The sequence below is a fragment of the Tursiops truncatus genome, chromosome 4, assembly GCF_011762595.2.
Source record: "Tursiops truncatus isolate mTurTru1 chromosome 4, mTurTru1.mat.Y, whole genome shotgun sequence".
Lineage (NCBI taxonomy): Eukaryota > Metazoa > Chordata > Mammalia > Artiodactyla > Delphinidae > Tursiops > Tursiops truncatus.
This window is the reverse complement of record NC_047037.1, coordinates 138,391,003-138,410,956: the sequence shown is the minus strand read 5'-3', so window position 1 is coordinate 138,410,956 and position 19,954 is coordinate 138,391,003. Positions and strand designations below refer to the sequence as shown.

General features: G+C 43.4%; 1 long non-coding RNA gene across 1 annotated transcript in view; it reads right to left on the bottom strand.

The window, feature by feature from the left end:
* Positions 1 to 2,542: 2,542 nt before the first annotated feature.
* Positions 2,543 to 19,954, bottom strand: part of LOC141278624 (uncharacterized) — a 77,729-nt gene continuing 60,317 nt past the window's right edge. Inside the window, exon 3 of the long non-coding RNA XR_012331621.1 lies at positions 2,543 to 2,643. This is a non-coding gene — a long non-coding RNA (uncharacterized lncRNA). The remainder of the gene's footprint in view (positions 2,644 to 19,954) is intronic.

The following is a 19,954-nucleotide window of genomic DNA, read 5'->3' as shown; positions in this document are numbered from 1 at the left end:
GGAAAATGCAGGCACGTAGATGGATGGAACACATACTCGGAAGTGCAGGGCACCGGTGGGTGGGGTAAGACAAGGTTAAAAAGTAGATAAGAGTTACTTAGGGCAGACTTTGAATGTCAGAGGTAGGATTTTAGGTTAGGATATCAAGAGGACAGCACATATGGATCAGAATAGTGAGGCCAGACATAGGCAAACCAGTTAGGAGGCTGTCTCAATAGGGCAAAGAAAGATAGTGTCAGTGGGAGCAAGGGAAAACAGGACAGCAGTGGAGAGGAAGAGTCCAGATCTGGAGCTGAGGTTCTCCATCTGGGCTGCGTATCAGAGTCAGGAGGACTTCCAAAGTATAGATGCCCACGTTACACCTGCAGACCAGCTGAACCAGAACCTCGGGGTGAGAGCCAGCTATCCGTGCTTTAAAGCTCTCCAGGTGATTGCAGTGTTCGCTAAGGATGAGAACCCCTCGTCCAGAGCTGAGGCAAGGGGCAAGCCACAGAGCTTGGTGACTCATTGGATAGGGGAGGCAGAGGAAGGAGCTGAAAATGTGCCCAGGGGTCAATTCCATGAACGTTGAGGAGGTGATGCCCTCAGACAAGGTCCTGAGGAAGGAGACAAAGCAGTGTAGGTCAGGATGGAGGGCCAGGTGGAGATGGATGCTGGGAAAAAGGCTGAGAAGTCCATCTCCTATCGGTCTGGTCTCCAGAAAGGACTGGCAACAGAGACCCTGAAGGGCAAGGAAGACCAGAAAACGTCCCTTCCATCCTCTGTCCTGCAGGACCCGTTGATTTTGCACTTTAAGGAGGAGAAGATCGTCTCTGAAATATTGTCTTGGTGGCTCAGGTCTAAATAGATACCACTGTTTTGCACTGGAATTTTTTAAAATGGCATTTGGTGCCAGAACATTGGCAAAGCCAGTCCTGGATTCCTCCTCTGACCCAAGGCCCAGCTACCAGAGTAGTGCACACATTCCTGGAGGGTTAGACTTGGCTCTGATTTTCCTAGTTTATCTAAGTCATTTGGGAAATATGTACATATTTTGGCCTTTACGATTTCTGTACACCGTGAGGCACACTGGATCTTTGTTCCCTGACCGGGGATTGAACCCAAGTCCCCTGCAGTGGAAGCACAGAGTCCTAACCACTGGACCGCCAGGGAATTCCCTGCACTTTTTTTTTTTATGTTTAGCAATACACTGAGTTACTTAGAAATCCTTCAAAGGACTTCAGTTTTGATTATAAAGCCCAAATTCCAATTACACACCTGTATCAAAGCTCCAAGGAGTCCAGAAAAAGAACTAATTCTATCACTTCCACTCAACTCTGACTCCACCCAACTTTCCTTTGCTTTTCCCTTGGCAAACTTCTGAGCAGTTCATGGGGAGCTTTTCCAAAGTGTCTACTGCCTTTGTTGTATTTTTTCCCTATTAGCATATTGGTATTATTTTAAATTTTTTATCCATGTCAGTCACGTGTAGAAAATTTCACAAGCTGTAAGTATAGAAATTGATGAATTCTTACAAAGTGATCACACCTGTGTAACCACCCAAGTCACACCAAAAACGAACATTGTCAGCACCCCGGAGACCCCTCTCAGACCCCCCAAGTTACTGCTCCAACCCTTCTTCTCAGAGGTTACCACTGGCCAGACTTCCAACACCACTGATTAGTCTTGCCTGTCTGGGGACTTTTCGTAAATGCATTTTATTCTTTTGTGTTTGTGTAATTTTCATGCAAAATCACGTGTGTGAGATTCACCCACACTGTTGCATGTAGAGTTGGTTCATTCATTTTCTTTACCATGTAGGACCCCACTGTGCAAACACGTCACTATTGTCCATCACACCGTTTGGATTGTTTGGGGCTAGAATGGATAATGCTGCCATGAACTTATCTGTGCATGTCTTTCGTGAACATGTTGATTATCGAATCTTAATTGTGTTTCTTGTATTTAGGTTAAAAAGACAGTATTTTATCTGCAGACAGAGGGGCTGAGGGGAGGAACAAGTATTGGGGGAATGAAAATAAGTAAAAGAGGAAAAAGAAAAAGGAAAACCTCAGTTTCCCACGCATTTCACCTCTTTATTAACCTCACACACTTTATTACTCCTCACACTTGGGAGACAAGAGTCACGTTGTGGAGGGACTGAGTGGGAGAGAGTGGGGGACAGCAGGTGAGTAATCCCGGGGCCGTCCTGTTAACTGAAGGGGTTCGATGCCACGAAGTTGGTTGTTCCTCCAGGTCAGCATGGCACTACGTTTGGGATTTCTGAATACAGAGTGGCATTATTTTCTGTTCCCTCCAAGTTCTATTTAAAAATCCACATTGCTGGGCTTCCCTGGTGGCGCTGCGGCTGAGAGTCCGCCTGCCGATGCAGGGGACGCGGGTTCGTGCCCCGGTTCGGGAGGATCCCACATGCCGCGGAGCGGCTGGGCCCGTGAGCCATGGCCGCTGAGCCTGCGCGTCCGGAGCCTGTGCTCCGCAACCGGAGAGGCCACAGCAGTGAGAGGCCCGCGTACCGCAAAAAAAAAAAAAAAAAAAAAAAAAATCCACATTGCTGATTTTCTTCTCTTCCATTAATAACAGCTCATCTTGGATGATAAGAAAGCACATCTGGTCTTTGAATCTGAGGATGATGCCCATTAAAAACTATGAAAGAAACAGAGGAACACAAGAATTGCACTCAAAGAAAATGGGTAGAAGTATGTTGACTTGCCCTACTTTATTTCAAACTGGTGTGAATTTTCTTTCCTCTGACCACACCCCTTTAAAAAAAATACAATTTAGTATAAAAGTGTCAGTTGGCAGCGGCAGAAACCCAATTCAGGATCATTGATGACAGAAGAGATATGCCTTTCCTCCGGGTGGAAAGTTGCTCCGTGTGCACTTTTGTTTCTTTGCTTATTTTTTTATTTCTCTAGATAAATATTTCTATCTGTAGAATAATATAGAAATAACACACATATCTGTTTCTACAGGACTTGTGTGTCGTTGAGGGTGGCCTCAGGATGATAAGCTAACTATGGTTTATAACTTTAAAAGTTATACCTTTAGGGTTACAGAGGACCTACTCTTTTTCTCTCATCCACAAAGGGCTGGGAAGTCTATTGCCTTTGGTGCCAAATGGATCAGAAAGAGAAAACACGGAAGAAGAAAAGAAAATGAAAGGAGAGAAAAGAATCCACTGTGGACGGATGCTTCAGAGGAGTATGCTGTGGCCACTCCCTTAGTTCACAACAAACACATTGCTCAAGGTGCAGACAAAACCTTTGCAAAGCGCTAGCCTTGGGTTGCATTTTAAAGATGCCCAAATCAATCCCAGCAGCTGACCAGTCAAAATACATAATAAATAGATGACAGATAGGAAGATAGATCAATCAGTAGACAATGATATAGGGATAGATATAGATAGATGATAGCTAGATAGATAGATAGTAGATGGCAGATAGATAGAAGATGGATGATAGATAGATATAGATGATAGATAGATAGATAGATAGATAGATGATAGATAGGTAGTAGATGATAGATGACAGATAGAGAGATAGAGAGATAGATTGATTGATGATAGAAATGATAGAGAGAGAGAGTGAGAGAGAGAGAGGAACAAGCCAAATGCAAACCTAGTAAAATTGACACTGCTTCTCTCTCTCTACCCCTCACCGCTGCCATTTATCCAAGAGTCCATTCATGCCTGGCCCCCTCAAAAATTATGAAGTTGTTTTACACCCTATCAGTTCCCTATTTAACTACAACTTACGTTAGGTGACAGCCATTTTTGTGGGTAAAAAATGAACAATCTAATACTAGCAATTTTATATGGTTCCAGCTAATATTTATCTACTGGATTACACAATTCTTTCACACACATTATCTCACTTATTCTTCCCAGCATTTACTGAGTAGGGCCCCTATGGTTGCAGACTCCTACTCACACCCTTGGGTCATCCCCTCCCCTTGAGTGTGGGTTGAACCTACATATTTTGCTTCTAACAAACAGAATACAACAGAAGTGACAAGTCACTTCAGAGGTCAGGTTACAAAAGGCTGCAACTTCTGTCTTGCTCGGACATTCTCCCTGGCTCTTCTCACTCCCTTGCTCCCAGCAAGCCAGCTGCTGTGCTGTGAGCTGCCCTATGGAGAGGCCCACAAGGCAAGGAAGTGAGGACACCCGCTGGCTGGCAGCTCTCGAGGAATTTGTGATGGTCAGTTTTATGTGCCAACCTGGCCAGGCTACAGTACCCAGCCATTAAGTTAAACACACATCTTGGTGTTGCTGTGAAGGTATTTTGTAGATGTGATTGACATCTAGAATCAGTTGACTTTTTGCAAAAGAGATTTTCCTAGATAATCTGGGTCTGATTCAATTCACTGAAAGCCCTTAAAAACAGAACCAAGGTTTCCCTGAGGATGTGGATTATAGCATCAGCTTCTGCCCAAAAGATTTCACCTGCCTTCCTCACAGCCTGCCGTATGGATGTCAGACTAACCTAGTCAGACCCCACAATTACATAAGCCAGGTCCTTGCAATATATAGATCTAGATACATAGAGATGTGGGTGCAGGTGTGGATACAGGTGTGGATGTGAACATGGACTTGGACAAGGACATAGGCGTAGACACATCCTACTGGTTCTGTTTCCCTCTGGTGAAGCAGTAACATATACAGACATGAATTCAGCCCTCAACCACTGAGTGAGCTTGGGCGTGGATCCACCCCCAATCAAGCCCTCAGATGAGACACAAGCCACCACCTTGACTGCAGTCTTATGAGAGACACTGAGCCAGAGACACTCAGCTAAGCTGTATCTGGATTCTTAGAGAAACTGTGAGATAATAAATGTTAGTGATACTGTGTTCCCCAGGGCACCTAGCTAAGAGGCCAGGAAGAAGGGGCAATTTTCTATTTTATGCAAAGGTAGTCTTATGGGATGGCAATAGCCCTGAGTTGAGGAAAGGGAAAGGGTGTTTGTCTTCATCTTACTAATGAAAAATAAATTTCATGGAGACCTAGTCTCAGAGAGATTAAGCATCTTGCCCAAAGTCGAGAGCTAGAACTAAAAACAGGAGTCAAGTTCCAGTCTAGAGTTTTCTAGTAAGCCATTTGCCACCTGGATTGCTAGTCCTATATCCTTACTCTGCCCCATGGCGCCTACAACAGCCTCCTTGCTTTCTGACACAACAGGGTGAAAATCTTGCCCATTTTCTGCTTCAATCCATGAGTCAGTCTCTTTTTATTCCCCCCAAAAAACCCTCTGATTCCTTTCACAGGGAAGTTGTATTAGAAACCACAATCTGGATGTCATTGTTTCTTGGCCCTTTTGATGGACAGAACCAGGAAATACTTTTTAAGAAAAAAAATATCATAAGACCATTCTGATATATCCCATTCAAATTTAATATTAGAAGGTTTTGATTTAACTTCTTTGATTTTATGCTGTATCTCTTTTATACTAGAAATCTTAATTTCTAATGACAGTCCAATAATTATGTATTTGTTTTACATTAATAACTTATAATAGTCTCATATTAACAATATTAATATTACTACTGACAAGAAGAGTGCTGAATGGAGTTTAAGAATTATTTGATCTGCTATTGATCCTTAGAAGAATTTTCCTAGAGATATGGATTCAAAACATTGTGTTGAAAGTCACACCAAGGAAGTATGTTTTCTGTGTGGTTCTTCTTTACCTTGATAGGGGTAGGGTCAATTGTTTTCAGTTTTTAGGAACTGCTTTTTATCTTACTTTTATTTCTTTTGTTAAACTATGTAAAACATGTGCATGGTTCCAGAATAAAACTATATACTAAACATATTCCTGGAAATCTTCTACCTCGTGTCCTACACCGCTACCCTTGGACGACCACCACTATTAGTTTTGTGTATTCTTCTAGCCTTTCTTTTTGAAAACACAAGTAAATATGTATCTACACAAGGAGTCGCATACCATAAACATCATTCTACACCTTGTGTTTCTCACCTGATGCCAAAACCTCGTCCTCTGTGCACTAGTGCTAAATCAAATCTCAGAGACAGAGTTTGGGGTGAAGTAGAAAAGAATAGCTTTATTGTTTTGCCAGGCAAAGGGGGACACAGTGGGCTCATGTCTCGCAAAACTGTGTGTCCCAACCTGGTGGAATTTGGTGAGGAGTTTCATAGCAATGGTTCAAGGGTGGGGCTGCTGATGAGGATCGGGGTGTGTGCAGGGCCTGCGCTCCTTTAATCTGGCCTCAGGTGGTCTCGTGAGGAGCTCCTCAAGGTTATCAAACTGTGACCTTCTCTGGAATGAAGAATGCTAACATCTTCCATTTGTTGGGGGTTTCAGTTCTGGAGAAGAGCTCAAAGCTATTGTTCTGTGTATCCCTTGTGGTGGAACCAGGACCTGCCCCAAGGCTGCACTATTGTTTCTTGACTGTTCCTCCCCTGTCTCTGCATCCCCTTCCTTCCCTGATTAGCAACTGTTTGAATCTGCCCTTCAGGACTCAGGGAAGGTCATGGAGGCTGGAGTCTATTACCTACAAACAAGAAATGGGGGACACAGAAAAGCTTCCATGCCCAGGAGCCCCACAGGATCCTGTGTGGTTTCACACCTAACAATATATCCTAGAGAACAACCCGTATCTGTATAAGAAAGCTTCTCCATTCTTTTCCATGTCTTCAGAGTGATTTGTTATGTGGATGTACCCTGCTTCATGCAAGAGAGCCTTTTGAGGAACATCTTCTGTAATTCATAACTGATTCTCATCAGATAGGTCCAGGACAAATGAAGAGGACCTTCTCTCTCCACCCACCTCTCAGCGCAGAGAATGAAACTAAACTTTAGCCAAGATGCCAAGTCTCTTGTTCATAACCAGTGAATCGTTGACCTCCCCTCCACACACACTTTTACCCAAATTGATTAAGAGAGAAAAGAAACGTCACTGCCCCACTGCCTTGCCTTTGGTGCATGCCATTTCTCCCTCCACGCAGGGTTCCTCTCCTCCCACACTGCTGAAAGGCCTCTTGCCAAGTGCCCAAGATGCCCCTGCTGCTTGATCTAGTTGACCAGACTCAGGTCATCTTCTCCATGAACTTCAGCCACATTCGTTCACTAGCCACATTTTTACTCCTTTTGCTCCCTCTCCTTGGGTTTTGGCACAAGACTCTGGTCTCCTCCCACCCCTCTGGATGTTCCTCTTTTCCTTCTTTCTTGCTCTGTCTGTTCCTCCGGGTTCTTAAACACACCCTCTTCTTATCTAACGACTGTTCTTGGTGATTTTCATTCATTCTTACTGCTTCTATTATGTTCTAGATTCCTAGATTTAGGTCTCCAGCCCAGATGTTTCTCCTGGGCTCTCAGACCTATACAACCAACTACCTCTCAGACAGCTCCACTTGGATGACCCCATCCATTACAAACTCTCTCTGTCCAAACTGATGAAATAAAATTTATCTATTAAAACAGGACAAGAAAAAATTAAACATAAAATTCTCTCTGTGTCCATTTGGGCCTCCTCCCTCCCTAATGTGCAGCGGGCATCGGCATTACACATTAACCAGAGCTGCTCAAAGACGGGAGTGCCTGCTCGACAGCAAAGATCAATCTGTTTTCTTTCTTCTGACCTTAGCAACGTAACTTCTTAAACAATAGCATTCTTTCCCAGCTCTGTAGGGGGTGATGATGACTTGCTGCTCGCTTTGTACATGCTTACCTGGACTATGAATCCTTGGGGAACTTTATGTGAAATATCAGTACATCATTTTGATGTACGATCCTTTGTCTCAAAAATGTAGCTGACTGGGCTTCCCTGGTGGCGCAGTGGTTGGGAGTCCGCCTGCCGATGCAGGACACACGGGTTCGTGCCCCGGTCCGGGAGGATCCCACATGCCGCGGAGCGGCTGGGCCCGTGAGCCATGGCCGCTGAGCCTGCGCGTCCGGAGCCTGTGCTCCGCAACGGGAGAGGCCACAGCAGTGAGAGGCCCACGTACCGCCAAAAAAAATTGTAGCTGACTATGCCTTCGACTTCTATCAGGCGGAACAGTTCTCAGAGCTTCCTGAGAATCTGCTTCCTGGGTTAGCATCCTCAGTTTGGCTCCAATAAAACTCCCTCTTTTTCTTCTTGATACTTACTTGAATTTTCATCAACAAAACCTACATTCAATATCTTCTCTCCCAAATGCCAGTCCTCCTTTTGTGTTTTCTATCCCAGAAAATGGAACCACTATCTACCCAATTACCAGGCCTGAAACTCTTGGTATCATCCTATTCTCTCCTTCTCTTAGTCCCCATATTTAATTAATCACCAAGTCTGTATGTACATCTCACTCCTTAAATATTTCCCTGCAATTATCCCCATGGCCTGGGTCATTTCCTCTTGCACAGATTACTATCATGGAACTCCTGTCTTCCAGTTTTACCTGCCTTTAACCCAACCTATACAGAAAAGCCAGAGCAAAATTTTGTTTATAGAAGTTTTTATAGAAGCTTTTTTAAATTCACAGCCTAGAGTTTACGTATTTGGCCCTTAGTTCTTCCATGTGATTTTTTTTTAATAAATCTATTTATTTATTTATTTATTATTGGCTGCATTGGGTCTTCGTTGCTGTGCGCGGGCTTTCTCTAGTTGCGGAGAGCGGGGCTACTCTTCATTGCAGTGTGGGGGCTTCTCACTGCGGTGGCTTCTCTTTGTTGTGCAGCACGGGCTCTAGGCATGCGGGCTTCAGTAGTTGTGGCACGTGGGCTTCAGTAGTTGTGGCACATGGGCTTCAGTAGTTGTGGTATGTGGGCTCAGTAGTTGTGGCTTGCAGACTCTAGAGTGCAGGCTCAGTAGTTGTGGCACATGGGCTTAGTTGCTCCACGGCATATGGGATCTTCCCAGACTAGGGCTCGAACTCATGTCCCCTGCATTGGCAGGCGGATTCTTAACCACTGTGCCACCAGGGAAAGTCCCCTATATGATTTTTAAGGTCAGTTTGTTGACTTCTATTAAAAGCCTTGTTGGGATTTTTGCTGGAATTGCATTGAATGTACAGATGAATTTTAAAAGAAGTGACAACCTACAGCACTGGATTTTTCCAAACATGAATATGATATGTCTCTCCATTTATTTAATTCTTATTTTGTTCTTCAATGAAGATATATAATTTTCCTCACAAATTTCTTTCACATTTTGGTTAAATTAATCTTAAATAGCTTATAGTTTTTGTTGCTGTTACTAAAGAAATTTTTGAAATTATCTTTTAAAACCTTTTTATTTTGAAATAATTATATATTCACAAGAAGTTGCAAAAATAACACAGAGAAGTAGTAGTATTACTTTTAAAGTGGTTGTTGTTAGTATGCTATTTGCTTATGTATATTGATCTTACATCCAGCAACCGTGATGAGTTATCTATGGTTTTACTAGTTTCTGACTATTATCTTCAGGTGTTCAGTCATATCATCTGCAAGAAGTAAACATTTTTTTCCATTCCAGTCCTTACATCTCTTTTTCTCTTGCTTTATTTTGCTTTTTACATTCTTCAATATAGCACTGAATAGAAACAGTGAAAGCAAGCTTCCTTGTCTTGTTTCTTACTTTAGAGCAGAGTTTCTCAATCTCAGCACTACTGACTTCATAGGCGGTGTAGCAGCATCCCTGGCCTCTACCAGTAGATGCTGGATGCCATAGCACAGAGCCCTCACCCCCATCCACACCATACCCACTGCAGGTTGTGACAACCGAGAAGATCTCCAGACATTGCCAAATGTCCCTTGAGAGGCAATATTGCCTCTGTTCCAGTCGAGAAACACCACTTTAGAAGGTGTTCTCACATTTCACCATTAGGTTTGATTTTTGCTGTAACCTTTCTATATATACCAATTAGGGTTTAGGGTTACATACCTCAGAATCTGATTCAGGCTAAACTTATCACAAAAGGGACAACAAAAAAGAGATGGCAGGTTTCTAACAGAATCAATGAGAAGGCTGAAAAAAGCAGGCTTAGAGTATAGGCATGAACCAAGGAGGCTATGCAGGAACCCAGGGCCCAGGGAAATTTCCAGAAACAGCCTGGTGAGGGTACTGGCGGGAAGCTTCTGCCCTTGCCACCGGGGACAGCCCCAAACCAGAGCTGCTTCTTTGTGAAACCCATTCCTTATCAAGGTCACTGGTAGAGCATCCAATCGGCTAGGTTTAAGTCACAGAGCAGCTGGGGGCGAGCGGGGACAGGATCAGACTTTGGGGCCTCTAGAATGGTAGATGGGGCTGGGCTGTCACTGACACTCACAGAAAAGTGGATTTCCCGAATGTAGGAAGGAGATTCAGATGCTGAGCTGACTAAAAATATACACAAATATTGAGAAGTAAAATATAATCGATATGGAATACAACTGCATTTATCAGGTTCAGGAAATATTTTCAAAGCCTAATTTGGTTTTTTTTTTTTTTCCTTTGGCTTGAGGATTAGTTTGATTTGTCAACTGAGCTAGGCTAGAGTCCCCAGTTATCCAATCAAACACTAATCAAGGTGTTGCAGTGCTAGTATCTTGTAAATGTGGTTAGGAAAGCAGGCTACTCGCCATTGAAGTAATCGCCAGTGGGATGAGGGTGGGCCTCATCCAATCAGTTGAAGGCCTTAAGAGTCTACTGAAGTTTCCTAGGGAAGAAGAAATTCTGCCTCAGGACTGCAACATCAGCTCTTGCATGAACGTCTCCAGCCTGCTGACCTGCCCTACAGATTTCAGATTTGCCAGCCCCTCAGTTACCTAAGCCAATTGCTTGCAATAAATGTGTGTGTGTGTGTGTGTGTGTGTGTGTGTGTGTGTGTGTGTGTGTGTGTGTATTCTGTTAATATATAGATTTGAGTAAAAATATACACTTTTTCTATTTCTCTGGAGAACACTGACTGATAACAAACAGTGTTTCATTTTATTAAATGTTTTATCTGCATTTAATAAGAGAATCTTCTTTTTTCTCCTTGGGGCAGAGACAGCTAGTTTTCCCCTATTATCTGTTCTCTTTTTCTTCCATAGTAGTAAAATTTCAGGGGACACGTGGCCACTCAATACTTTCCTCAAATCCCTTGAAGCTAGATGTGTCCATGTGACTAAGTTCTGGCTGCTGAGTTGTGATTTGAAGTATGTGCAGTTGCCATGTCTTTGTCTTGCCCTTGAAGTCACCCGGGAAGAGCAGGGGATGGATAGGAAGGCATGCCCGTTTCTCCCATTTCTTCCTTCCTACTGCCTGGGATATATCATGACGGCAGCTGGAGCAGCCATCTGGACCAGAAGATGGAAGCCATGTGTTGAAGGGGGCAAGGCAATGACTGAGTGTAAGTCACTATTGACCATGAGTCACCACACCAGCTTTAGACCATCTGTGCAGAGTTTTGTGTAAGACACAAAATTCTGTCTTGTTAAAATTGCTGTTATTTTAGATCTCTCTGCTCCAGGAGCCAAACTTACACCCTAATACATCCTGTTAATGTAAATTACACCGACTTTCGAATCTTAAACAATATTGTCATTTTGTTTGTTTGTTTGTTTTGCGGTACGCAGGCCTCTCACTGTTGTGGCTTCTCCCGTTGCGGAGCACAGGCTCCGGACGCGCACGCTCAGCGGCCATGGCTCACGGGCCCAGCCGCTCCGCGGCACGTGGGATCCTCCCAGACCGGGGCACGAACCCGTGTCCCCTGCATCGGCAGGCGGACTCTCAACCACTGAGCCACCAGGGAAGCCCCTGTCATATATTTTAATGTACTACAGCATTCCATTTGGTAGTGGATTATTTTTGGTTTTTACATCTATTTTCTTTTTAACTTGGCTTGAGTATGAGCTTTCTATCACTGTGTAGCAAATTGCCTCACGCTATTTATTCTCTCACAGCTCTGCAGGCGGGAAGTCTGGGTGTGCTGGAGAGGGCTCCACTAAGGACCTCACACTGTCAAAAAGTGTCAGCCAGGCTGGATCCTTATTTGAAAGTTTGGGGGAAGAATCCACTTCCAAGTTCATCCAGGTTGTTGGCACATTCTGTTCCTCGAAGCTGTAGGACTGAAGTCCCACTTCTGCGCTGGTTGTCAGCTGAAGATGTGCACATTCCCTGACAATGGCCACCCCCATCCTTAAGCCAGCAACAGCATGTTGCAGTCTCAATTTTGGCATCACTGTGACTTCTTTCTGCCACTAGCCAGGAGAAACGCTCTGCTTTTAAAGGGCTCGTGTGATTAGAATAGACTCACCCAGATAATCTCCCTTTTCATTAACTCAAAGCCAACTGATTGGTAACCTTACTTACATCTGCAAAATCCCTTTTTCCATGTAATGTAATGTAATCATGGCTGTGATGTCTCATCATATTCACAGTCCTTGAGATCAGGGTGGGAGATCTCAGGGGACCGTTTTAGAATTATGTCCCACCACATGCTGTGAAGCCATTCATTATCTGGTTCCAAGTTATCTAGTCTTGTCTCGTCAGCTCAGGCTGCCATAACAAATACCATAGACTGGGTGGCTTCAAGAACAGAAATTTATTTCTCACAGTTCTGGAGGCTCAAAGTCTAAGACCAAGGCACCAGAAGACTCGGTTCCTGGTGAGACATCTCTTCCTGGTTTTCAGACAAATGTCTTCTTGGTCTTCTTGCTGTATCCTCACACAGAGGAGAGAGAAATTCTCTCTCTCATGTCTCTTCTTATAAGGGCACTAATCCCATCATGAGGACTCCATCCTCACAGTCTAATCACTTCCCAAGGATCCCACCTCCGAATACCATCACACTGGGGATTAGGGCTTCCACATATGAATTTGAGGGGGACACAGACATTGAGTCCATAGCATGTCTTATCCCTTGGTCCTGCCCCTATGGACTTGGCTTCTGCTTACTGAGCAGTATTTCCTTCCCCAACTCACCATTTTGTCCCTGAAGTCCTCCTGCGCCTCCCATGAGGCTGAGTCTTACACAGGTCTCAGGTTAGAGTTCACTTTTTCTGGAGAGCTTTCCTGGTCCGTCAAGAATACGTTAGATCCTTCTCTGTGTGCGCCCATCGCACCCAGCATGAAACTTACCAACACAGCCCTTATCACACTGCACTGTGAATGCCTGTCAACAAACCATTTCCTTTAATAGAAAATGAATTCCATGAGGGCAGGAAACCCGGCCCACAGTAAGTGTTCAACAAAAATTTGATGAATGAATGCATAGCAATTGGCTGTCAGTAAACTGTTGGAAAGCTAAGCACATAATTGCTTTACGATGTATACCTCTGTCTCTAAATTTGAATTCTAGGCTTTACTGCCATGCAGTTGGAGTTAGAACTCCAGGGCCAATTTCTAGATGTGCACCTTTGCTATGAACTAAATGTTTTTGTCCCCCTCCCTCCTCATGATGGGATTAAGAGACACCAGAGATATGAGCTTGCTTGCTCTCCTCCAAGTAAGGAAAACGAGGAAACACACCTCACCAGAAACCAGACTGTTGGCACCTTGATCTCGGACTTCTAGCCCCCAGATCTGTGAGAAATAAATTTCTGTTCTTAAAGCCACCCTGTCTGTGGTATTTTTGTTACAGAAGGCTGAGCTGACTCAGACAGACTTGGGCAAATTCTTTAAACTTTCCGAGTCTCTGAGTCGGATGGTTTTAACTTTGAGATCTTTGCTTACACTTTGCAAGATCAAATGCAGAATGGTGTATGTGTATATATATATATGTGCATATATATATATATATATATATATACACACATAAATATGTATATATATTTATATAGATATACATATTTATATACATATACATATATATACATATTTATGTGTATATATATATATATAAAATATCTTAAGTGCTATGATTTAATGTAGCATTCAAAATCCAAAAGGAGCTAAAATTACAGAGAAATGAATAAATGACCTTGTTTCTGGTGTTTTCTCCTGTAGATAAGTCCGATCTAACTTAGTTTCATCGTCTCTGCAATAAGGAGGTTGGACCCGTGGGTCTCCAAGGCCCCTCTCCTGTCTGATACTCTGGGCTTCTTACCTGAGATGAGCAGGCATCACTAAAAGTATTACCGCTAAAAGCACTAATTAAAAGACTGCCTTAATATAGACGCAGTCAGGTTCTCACGACTGAACAGGAATCTAACTGTTGAGTTCCAATCTTCATCTCTACTGATGAAGGACAGTGTCCTCCAGAAACCTTCAGGGCCACAGTGCTGTTCAAATAACAAGAGGATAAACAGAAGCATTGGTCAGCCCAGAGTCAGGATTGGCTGCAGGTGCGTGATGGGAAGAATATTTTGTCATGGTTCATAGACATTGTCCATATGGCATGAACATGCAGAGCAGAACCACCTAGAACTCTAAAGACAGTACCGGTGGGCTTCCCTGGTGGCGCAGTGGTTGAGAGTCCGCCTGCCGATGCAGGGAACATGGGTTCGTGCCCCGGTCTGGGAAGATCCCACATGCCGTGGAGCGGCTGGGCCCGTGAGCCATGGCCGCTGAGCATGCGCGTCCAGAGCCTGTGCTCCGCAATGGGAGAGGCCACAACAGTGAGAGGCCCGCGTACCACAGACACAAAAAAAGACAGTACCGGATCTGTTATCTTTGTTGTTTCCTACCTAAGTGACTCTTTTCTAGACCTACCTTATAGCTCTGCGTCATGAGATAGTACACCTGACATCACCTGACATCAGTCATAGGACACTCCTGAGTTCAGTCGCTATTCCATGTGGGCAGAGGAACTCACCAGGCCAACGTGAAGGGAATTGTTGATGTCACAGTTTATTTCTCCTTTGGCTTCTTAATCACCTAACACAGGTCACTTTGTCTGTTGTAAGCTGGGGATAATTCTAGTGGCTATTCAAATAGGAATTAAATGAAATAATGTACATAAATCAATTGCTAATACCTAGTAAATGCTTATTGTTAGCTGACCATTTAAGCTATTTAGGACTAGTGGACTCATGGGCAGAAAAGGTAGACAGCTACTTAAGAAGTATGTTTCAAGAAGCATGAGAAAGGGACTTCCCTGGTTGTCCAGTGGGTAAGACTCCATGCTCCCAATACAGGTGGCCCAGGTTTGATCCCTGGCTGGGGAACTAGATCCTGCAAAGATACGCCACAACTAAGAGTTTGTATGCCACAACTAAAGAAGCCCACATGCCACAACTAAAGATCCTGCAGGAGTGATTGACAGGAGATCAGGAAGATGGCGGAAGAGTAAGACGCATAGATCACCTTCCTTCCCACAGATACACCAGAAATACACCTACACGTGGAACAACTCCTACAGAACACCTACTGAACCCTGGCAGAAGACCTCAGATCTCCCAATAAGGCAAGAAACTCTCCACATACCTGGGTAGGGCAAAAGAAAAAAGAAAAAACAGAGACAAAAGAATAGGGATGGGGCCTGCACCAGTAGGAGGGAGCTGTGAAGGAGGAAAGGTTTCCACACACTAGGAGCCCCTTCGCAGGCGGAGACTGCGGGTGGCGGAGGGGGGAAGCTTTGGAGCTGCAGAGGAGAGCACAGCAACAGAGGTGTGGGGGGCATAGCGGAGAGATTCCCACACAGAGGATCGGTGCCGACCGGCACTCACCAGCCTGAGACGCTTGTCTGCTCAGGTGGGTGGGGCTGGGAGCTGAGGCTCGGGCTTCAGTCAGGGCGCAGGGAGAGGACTGGGGCTGGCGGTGGAAACACAGCCTGCAGGGGGCTAGTGCATGACGGCTAGCCGGGAGGGAGTCCGGGGAAAAGTCTGGACCTGCCGAAGAGGCAAGAGACTTTTTCTTCCCTCTTTGTTTCCTGGTGCGGGAGGGGAGGGGATTAAGAGCACCGCTTAAAGGAGCTCCAGAGACGGGTGCGAGCTGCGGCTAACAGTGCAGACACCACAGACGGGCATGAGACGCTAAGGCTGCTGCTGCCGCCACCAAGAAGCCTGTGTGCAAAAACAGGTCACTATCCACAACCCCTTCCGGGGAGCCGGTGCAGCCTGCCACTGACAGGGTCCCGGGATCCAGGGACAACTTCCCCGGGAGAATGCATGGCGCGCCACAGGCTGGTGCAACGTCCCGCCGGCCTCTGCCCCGCAGGTTCGCCCCGCATCTGCACCCCTTCCTCCCCACGGCCTGAGTGAGCCAGAGCCCCCGAATCAGCTGCTCCTTTAACCCCGTCCTCTCTGAGGGAAGAACAGACGCCCTCAGGCGACCTACATGCAGAGGCGGGGCCAAATCCAAAGCTGAGCCCTGGGAGCTGTGCGAACAAAGAAGAGAAAGGGAAATCTCTCCCAGCAGCCTCAGGAGCAGCGGATTAAAGCTCCACAATCAACTTGATGTACCCTGCATCTGTGGAATACATGAATCATCCCAAATTGAGGAGGTGGACTTTGAGAGCAAGATTTACTATTTTTTCCCCATTTCCTCTTTTTGTGAGTGTGTATGTGTATGCTTCTGTGAGAGATTTTGTCTGTGTAGCTTTGCTGTCACCATTTGTCCTAGGGTTCTATCCATCCATTTTTTTCTTTTGTTATTTTGTTTTGTTTTGTTTTTTTCTTTTTAAAAAAACGTTTTTCTTAATAATTATTTTTTATTTTAATAACTTTATTTTATTTTATCCTCTTTCCTCTTTCTTTCTTTCTTCTCTTTTCTTTCTTTCTTTCTTTCTTTCTTTCTTTCTTTCTTTCTTTCTTTCTTTCTTTCTTTCTTTCTTTCTTTCTTTCTTTCTTTCTTTCTTTCTTTCTTTCTTTCTTTCTTTCTTTCTTTCTTTCTTTCTTTCTTTCTTTCTTTCTTTCTTTCTTTCTTTCTTCTTTTTCTCCCTTTTATTCGGACCCGTGTGGATGAAAGGCTCTTGGTGCTGCAGCCAGCAGTCAGTGCTATGCATCAGAGTTGGGAGAGCCAACTTCAGGACACTGGTCCACAAGACACCTCCCAGCTCCACATAATATCAAATGGCGAAAATCTCCCAGAGATCTACATCTCAACACCAGCACCCAGCTTCACTCAACAACCAGCAAGCTACAGTGCTGGACAGCCTCTCCCAAACAACTAGCAAGACAGGAACACAACCCCACCCATTAGCAGAGAGGCTGCCTAAAATCATATTAAGGCCACAGACACCCCAAAACACACCACCAGATGTAGACCTGCCCACCAGAAAGACAAGATCCAGCCTCATCCACCACAACACAGGCACTAGTCCCCTCCATCAGGAAGACTACACAACCCACTGAACCAACTTTAGCCACCGGGGACAGACACCAAAAACAATGGGAACCACGAAACTGCAGCCTGCAAAAAGGACACCCCAAACACAGTAAGATAAGCAAAATGAGAAGACAGAAAAACACAGAGCAGATGAAGGAGCAAGAAAAAAAACCCACCAGACCTAACAAATGAAGAGGAAATAGGCAGTCTACCAGAAAAAGAATTCAGAATAATGATAGTAAACATTATCCCAAATCTTGGAAATGGAATAGAGAAAATGCAAGAAACATTTAACAAGGACCTAGAAGAACTAAAGATAAAACAAGCAATGATGAACAACACAATAAATGAAATTAAAAATACTCTAGATGGGATCAATAGCAGAATAACTGAGGCAGAAGAACGGATAAGTGACCTAGAACATAAAATAGTGGAAATAACTACTGCAGAGCAGAAGAAAGAAAAAAGAATGAAAAGAATTGAGGACAGTCTCAGAGACCTCTGGGACAACATTAAATGCACCAACATTCGAATTATAGGGGTCCCAGAGGAAGAAGAGAAAAAGAAAGGGGCTGAGAAAATATTTGAAGAGATCAGATTTGAAAACTTCCCTAATATGGGAAAGGAAATAGTGAATCAAGTCCAGAAAGCACAGAGAGTCCCATACAGGATAAATCCTAGGAGAAGCACGCCAAGACACATATTAATCAAACTGTCAAAAATTAAATACAAAGAAAACATATTAAAAGCAGCAAGGGAAAAACAACAAATAACACACAAGGGAATCCCCATAAGGTTAACAGCTGATCTTTCAGCAGAAACTTTGCAAGCCAGAAGGGATTGGCAAGACATATTTAAAGTGATGAAGGAGGAAAAGCTACAACCAAGATGACTCTACCCAGCAAGGATCTCATTCAAATTTGATGGAGAAATTAAAAACTTTACAGACAAGCAAAAGCGGAGAGAGTTCAGCCCCACCAAACCAACTTTACAACAAATGCTAAAGGACATTCTCTAGCCAAGAAACACAAGAGAAGGAAAAGACCTACAATAACAGACACAAAACAATTAAGAAAATGGGAATAGGAACATACATATCAATAATTACCTTAAACGTAAATGGAATAAATGCTCCCACCAAAAGACACAGACTGGCTGAATGGATACAAAAACAAGGCCCATATATATGCTGTCTACAAGAGACCCACTTCAGACATAGAGACACATACAGACTGAAAGTAAGGGGATGGAAAAAGATATTCCATGCAAATGGAAACCAAAAGAAAGCTGTAGTAGCAATTCTCATATCAGACAAAATAGACATTAAAATAAAGACTATTAGAGGAGACAAAGAAGGACACTACATAATGATCAAGGGATCGATCCAAGAAGATATAACAATTGTAAATATTTATGCTCCCAACATAGAAGCACCTCAATACATAAGTCAAACATTAACAGCCATAAAAGGCGAAATCGACAGTAACACATTCATAGTAGGGGACTTTAACACCCCAGATCATCCAAAATGAAAATAAATAAGGAAACACAAGACTTAAATGATACATTAAATGATACATTAAACAAGATGGACTTAATTGATATTTATAGGACATTCCATCCAAAACCAACATAATATACACAGTTTTCTCAAGTGCTCATGGAACATTCTCCAGGATACATCATATCTTGGGTCACAAATCAAGCCTTGGTAAATTTAAGAAAATTGAAATCGTATAAGTACCTTTTCCAACCACAATGCTATGAGACTAGATATCAATTACAGGAAAAGATCTGTAAAAAATACAAACACATGGAGGCTAAACAGTACACTACTTAATAACGAAGTGATCACTGAAGAAATCAAAGAGGAAATCAAAAAATACCTAGAAACAAATGACAATGGAGACACGATGACCCAAAACCTATGGGGTGCAGCAAAAGCAGTTCTAAGTGGGAAGTTTATAGCAATACAATCCTACCTTAAGAAACAGGAAACATCTCGAATAAACAACCTAACCCTGCACCTAAAGCAATTAGAGAAAGAAGAACAAAAAACCCCAAAATTAGCAGAAGGAAAGAAAACATGAAGATCAGATCAGAAACAAATGAAAAAGAAATGAAGGAAACAATAGCAAAGATCAAAAAAACTAAAAGCTCATTCTTTGAGAAGATAAACAAAATTGATAAACCATTAGCCAGACTCATCAAGAAAAAAAGGGAGAAGACTCAAATCCATAGAATTAGAAATGAAAAAGAGAAGTAACAACTGACACTGCAAAAATACAAAAGATCATGAGAGATTACTACAAGCAACTCTATGCCAATAAAATGGACAACCTGGAAGAAATGGACAAATTCTTAGAAAAGCACAACCTGCCAAGACTGAATCAGGAAGAAATAGAAAATATGAACAAACCAATCACAAGCACTGAAATTGAAAGTGTGATTAAAAATCTTCCAACAAACAAAAGCCCAGGACCAGATGGCTTCACAGGCGAATGCTATCAAACATTTAGAGAAGAGCTAACACCTATCCTTCTCAAAATCTTCCAAAATGTAGCAGAGGGAGAAAAACTCCCAAACTCATTCTACGATGCCACCATCACCCTGATACCAAAACCAGACAAGGAAGTCACAAAGAAAGAAAACTACAGGCCAATATCACTGATGAACATAGATACAAAAATCCTCAACAAAATACTAGCAAACAGAATCCAACAGCACATTAAAAGGATCATACACCATGATCAAGTGGGATTTATTCCAGGAATGCAAGGATTCTTCAATATATGCAAATCAATCA